Here is a 6,501-nt window from a genome sequence, read left to right as displayed (position 1 = left end):
CTTAGGTTCAGAAGCAGATCATTTCCATGTAGGATTATTCTCTGCCATGGGAGAGGCTATTTTTGCATTAGCATGGGCTTGCAGAAACCAACATGAGTGGTTCAAACAGCTGAAGAATCTAAGCCACAAAGCAGGATTAAAGGGAGCTGATTTCTGGATTAATTTTTGGATGACAGAAAACATTTGAAAGGGGCTCTCTTAAAAAAAAAACCCCAAGATATGTTATAACTGATCATATTAAAACAGAATGAAATGAAGTTTAAATATGAAACCTAAATATTAGTTGACAGTACTGTATGTATAAGACTACATGATAAGGTTTTTTGAGACAAAATGCAATTACTAAGAGATCTACTCTAATATGTTGAGTTGGCGTTAGTTGAATTATTTTTATAGGAGGTTGAAGGATATGTTGAAATGGGATGAAAGGAAAAATAAAAACATAAGCAGCTTAATGCATGAAGATTTCCTTTCTTCAAAAAGGCACATTGTAAATTTCTATTCATTAGTTTCACTAATATGGGAAAAGCAATCATGATGTCATAAAGGGAGACATTTTAAGGTATTAACCTTGATATTAATCTCTGAAATATAATTCATGCCAGTCAGAAATATTGCTTTTTAAAAATTATAGTGGCAAAGGCAGTGCTTCATAAACATGATGTTGCGTTTGGAATTTTTCCGTGTGCATTTTGGAATGTTTTACTGCCCCTGTGAGAACAATTTGTATGTTTTGTCTATTACTGTCAACCCTGCAATACATAGGGCTATTTTTCTTCTTCGAGAGAAATGAGTTCAAAGGAAAAATTCATAAAAGCGTATTCATAACCTTGGCATCTAAAAAAAAAATCATGAGCCTGTTATTGTAGCTTGAGGGTTGTGGCTGGAAGAGAAAAGACAGATCCTTCAAAATGGAGCAAATGGCTCAGATAGTGAAGCAGTTGTCGTAAGAACAAAGCAACCCATGTTTCCAGTTCCAACTCCAAACCCTTAGACAGTTTATTTCACGAAGCTTATTTCTTCCATCAAAGAAATACATTCATGATGGTGCTGCAACACAATCATGTGAAAACCGGACATTTGCGCCCTCAACTTGGCCCAGCTGGAGGTGATTACTTTGCAGGAAGTAGGACAGAGAAGACTCGTGACACTTCCAGTTCTTGAGTGGACAGGCCTGGTCGTGGTGTATTCTGAAAAAAAGTCAACTTGGGGGAGACCTAGACCTGAGGAATGGAGGTCTAGGGATCCAGGAAATAAAGACAAGAGGAGGAGACAATTTGAAGCAGGCGTGGCAATTTAAGGCAAAGCTAACAGAGGAAACTTGGGGAGGATACTCAACTTCATTATTCATGATGGCATGAGACCATGTTTTCAGGGCCAGCCTACCCACCGACTCTGGGTTTCAAAGATGACTGTAGGAGAGATTGAGGTTTTATTCTCAGTTTCAGGGCCATTTCTACACAGCCTGAAATTCTGAAAGTCATTTTGAAGTGGTTTAACTGCCTGCCCTTACTTCCCCTCTGTCTCACTTCTCTGACTGCTTGGTGCCTCTTTTTGAGCCTTCAAAGAGCGAAATGACTGCTTGGTTGTGAGGGGGCAGATGGGGTTGTGTGAAGCCACTGCCTTGTTTCATGGAAGGCTGAAGTGGAGAGGAAAGGTTGTTGGCTGGTGGAGCCAGTGGGGTGGTATGGGATACCCCTCAAGTCTTCCTCAGCATGAAAATTGGCCCCAGACTCCTGGCAATGCATCCAGCGGCAATAAATTATGACGGTTCTGAAGAGAGCCGGGATGAAAGGGCTGTCTGTGTCGTGGCTGCATCCCTCGGCCTGAGGTTGGTTGGCGTGCTCACGCGATGTGAAGTCATCTTATTGTGCTCATATTTCAAAGGCAACACATGGAACGTGGCCCACTCTCCCAACATATCCAAATTTGTCAGTGCACAGTTTCAACCATGAGTATGAGGATGAATGCTAAGAGCACAAAATGGCCAAGAAGGAAAAACAACACAGCTCGAAGCAAACACAAAATAAAAGAAAACCCAAATTTGCCAAGATTACAAAGGTAGCATAAAAAATAGATTTAAAAACTGATAAAATATAAACAGTACTGGAAACTTGATTCTCTTACACTTACTTAGCACTATGTGGTGCCCGAGGGCCTTGGCAGCTGTGGATTTAACATTTGTGGTTTTGGCTAACAAAGAATGAATGACATGTAGTAAATTATATGAACCAGGAGATTGGCGGGAGAAGTGAATGAGCATAGTTGACTGTCAGCCATCAAGTTCACTGTTGTTCTCTAGTAGTCTTTGCAGTTCTACTTGGGAAGTAATAAAACCCATTTCTCTGTAAAAAAAAAAAAAAAAAAAAAAAAAAAAATGAACCCTTCACTTCCTGCTTCCTAAGCCAGAACTGCTTTTGCTGGAGATGTAATTAAAGAAGTCTAGAAAAATGTTGGCTGTAGAAAGTAGCTTTATAAGTGATCTTAATCCTATATTGGTAGGAGGGTGCAGACTATGAAAAGATTACTTTAAAAGTTCAGTTCTTTTTTTTTCCCCTTGCTTTCTTTTTCATAGGGAAAATTATATGCAACAATGGCATTCAGATGCATTTAGGATATTTTCCTTGGGAAGGTTAAGGCCCCATTTTAGGTATTGCTAGAGTAATTTCATACTGAGTAATGTATCACAATAACTCTGATAGGTTTACTCACATAGCTATAAGATAGCATCCTCATTTTACAAAGAAATGAACGCAGAGATTAGATGATTTTTAGCTGATGCTAAGACTAGACTCTAGGGAACTTAATTTCTGATGACATGGCTCATTTTAGTGCAATGAAAAGAGGCCCTAGAGATTTTCTGGTTTATTAGTTCTCAGCTGGTAGTAGCATCATCACCCCAGGAGGCATTTGGAAACTGTGTGTGTATTTACAGTGGAGCAGATAGTGAGTGTTTGGTTGTCATAAAGGCTGGGGCTGGGGCATGCTTCTTGCATTTAGTATGCAGAAGCAAAACAAATATTTATGACAGCTTATGCAGTAAGGAATTGTCCCCCTCCAAATGCCAATGCAGCCTCCACTGAAAACCATTGACTAGTTTTCAACAGACTTGTTTTAAAAAGTCAGATATCAAGATCTAGAGAATTTAGGTAATTTATAATTCTTATAGCTGCAAGTGACAGACAACCCAATTCCAACTTACTTGAGCCGTAATGGAAATTTATTTCATTTCTCTGGCTCCAGCACAGCTGAATCTAGAACCCAATATTTTCTTATGTCTGCTCTGTCCTCCCGTAGGTAGGCTCTGAACTTAGGTAAAGCACTTCCTCCTAGTTGGATCATAGTAGCCATGGGGTCATGACCCCATGACCCCAATGTTAGTGAAAGGAGAGTACCTGGTCCCTGTGTACCAATTCCACAAAGTCCTAACCTGACTGCTCTTGGCCCAAGTTGGGTTCTGGGATCTTTGCTGATGTAGACTCTGGACTGGTGGATAGAAGGCACTGGCTTTGGGCTGTGGCTCATAAACACCTTTGTACTGGGGGAGGGATCTGTCCTACTGAACTATAGGGTTAAAACTGAGATGGGGATGGTTCCTCAAAGGGAAGCCTGCCATACGAGGGTAGCAAATGGCCATGACACTTGACTGACTTGAAGACTTGGTACCACATGGCCTTTCTCTTCTCTTACCGTGGGGCAGCATAATGTTCTCATGGCATGGAGAGGCACTGATCCTTCACCCAGGATCATAAAATACGGAGTTAACGGCTTGGCAGAATAGCACAGGAGTTATCAGGGTAGACTGTGTGCTAGGCTTTCCAAATATGGATTAGGAGAATCCCAAGTTCAGCTGCTCAAGCTTCGTTTCCTTGCAGAGGGTCCCCAGTGTTGGAAAGGAGTTTGTCACAGGAAACCCAAAGTGGCTTCTCCGAAGCTCAGCTCTTCCTCAAGGTCACGGTATCTCCTCGCCACGCCTATGGGCAAGTTGCTCGAGCCTTGGAAGTTTTGTCCAAGGGAAGAAAGGCGTCTTTGGAGAAGCTCGTTAACATTTCATCTTGACAGAAGTCAGATCAGAGTGTGCAATAAACAGAGGAAAACTTGGGATCCTTCGGAATGGACCAGGAAAGGCAAACAACTGCTAGCAGAGGTTGGCGGTTGAGGATGAGACTTTGTGCAGACTCTGCCCGAGGCCGGCAGATAGTAGTGGAGCTGCTGGGGATCGGGGCCAGTCAGAGAGGGAAGAGTTTGCTGATTGAGTACGAACTTCTCCGTCTGGCGCTGCTCTTCAAAACCAGAGCATTCAAGGCGGCACTTTGATCAAATGGATGCTTCTTACGTCGCTCCTCAGAAGCCAGTAGATGTCATCAGGTTGATAGATGAGAGCCAAAACAGGGCATAGGTCTCCCTCAAGGTCACTATCAGAGCACAGCACAGGTGGAGTCTGACCGGAGATTATTGTTTGAGAGCTGGGACCCAAAGAGTAGAATCTAAGAGCTGCAACAGGCCTTAGGAATCAACTCCTCCACTGGTTTCCTGCTCCACTTCAGACTTTCCCCTCATCCAGCAGTAGAATTTGTTGAAAAAGGCATCAAAGAGTTGTATTTTAAGTAGTACAGCCCTTTCTTTGAAGGAATTCTCCCACAGAGACCCCCAAAGATATACATGGACCAGATCTGGTTAGCATATAAAAATAACAATGTATCTCCTGCCTTAGGCCCTTTGATCTTGGTGAGACATTTGGTGTCCTCAGTTTAGGTCTTCAATATTCTGTAAGAACATGGCTTGTCCTCTGCCTATTGGCTCTGCTGGCTTCCTTGGGTATTGAGCTTACCTAGCTCCAGCCCTCAGGACCCCTGTCTTCATATGAGGCCTGCCCCATGCCAGAGAAGATGGAACAAACTGACACACAGAGGGCTTAAGTAATTTGTTCGAGTTTACACAATAATTAAGATTTGGGGGATCAGAAATCAGGTTTTGGGATTTCTACCCAGTTCAATGATTTTTTACTAACCCTTTGACTCCATGTCAAATACAGACGACTCATTTGGGGTTTTAGATGGGTACCTCAAGGGTTATGGAATACATGGCTGATCAGAGTGATAAAAAGAAACAAGAATTCAGGCTTCTGAGTAGACAAACTTAGACAGCTGCCAAGGATTAATCTGTGCAGGGCTAAAATTAGAGAGCTAGGGAGCAGTCACAGCAACAGGTTGAGCCCACGCCCAGAACTGGATGCTGGCTCTAAGTTCAAGGGTGTGGACCTGGCTTCAGTTTCCTGTAGGTTGTGAGATGGATCCCCCCTCTGAGAAGTGGCTGACTCAGAAACAGAACAGCAACCAGGTTCAGTGGATCTAGACAATTCTTTAGGTCTACTTCTTACCTCTGCTTACCTCTCTTTTTCCAAAGAAATTTAATAAAATCCCAAGGAAAAGAGAAGAGACATACAGATGTGAAATAAAGCAGAAAGAAGAACCACGGTACCGGGTATTTCTCAGCACTGGCTAACACTTTTGGTGGGACATAGATTGCATAGGTAGTGAAAGGCCAGAAGTTGGTAGAGGATGGAAGAGGAGGTGGGGAAGTGGAGGCTCCCCTCACACCCGCAGAATGGTCACAGTGATCCTCTTTTGGTTTTTATGTGCAGCAAGGTCTTTGGGTTTATGCCATTTCCTCTGTGGTAACAGAGAACAGCCTAGAAAATTTGCATAGGCGGCTCTGAAGCCTCAACCAAGGAGCTTCTGACTCACCCCTGTGAGCACCTCCTACATCCGGTAGCAGGGGAAGCTCCAGGTGGGGAGGTGACATTTCTCACCTCCCTCTTCTGGGCCATTTTCCTCTGTGGGAGGCGAGGTGGAAGTGGAGGGGCTCTCTCCGTCCTCATGGTCCCATGCCCTCTTCCTTCTTGCTATTCCTCTTTGTCAAATGCTATGCTCCCAGAATGAGCTGAGGATGAGGGATGGCAGAGCTTATTATTATTATTTTTTTAAATGAAGAGGTTAAGCTTTAATCGTGGTGGAATTTCATTGTATAAATCAGACTGTAGAGTTAACTTTTGAAGATGTTTCTGTGTTTTTTAAAGCATAAGAAATGAATTGCTAGACGTGGCTTCCTCTTCAGGACAACCTCAGCTGGAGGTTGGGAGGTAGGGCAGGACCCTTATGGGGACACCTGATCCACCAGCTCTATCTGTCTTCTTCCCCAGGTTCTGTCCATCATCTTCTACCTGCTGCTGAGCTCCCCCAGGCTGTGGGACTGCCCTGACAGTTTATCTCAAAAGCATTCTCTCATTCTGTTTTGAGAGTATTGGGTAGCGTCTATGGCCACATCACCCTAAATGTGCCAAATCTCATCTGATAGTTTTGGGTAGGGCACAATCTGTGGTTTCTGCTTTGATTTACAGTTGTCTCTGAATCTGTGTCCTATCAAAGCAGCAAACATCTGAGCCATTTTCTTGATATCAAGGTTTTGCTCTGGCTGCTAGCAGACTGTAACCATAGTTGC

Source organism: Oryctolagus cuniculus, chromosome 2, assembly GCF_051225735.1.
Source record: "Oryctolagus cuniculus isolate XC-2025 breed Fujian yellow rabbit chromosome 2, ASM5122573v1, whole genome shotgun sequence".
In the NCBI taxonomy this organism is placed as follows: Eukaryota; Metazoa; Chordata; class Mammalia; order Lagomorpha; family Leporidae; genus Oryctolagus; species Oryctolagus cuniculus.
This window is presented reverse-complemented; position numbering follows the sequence as displayed.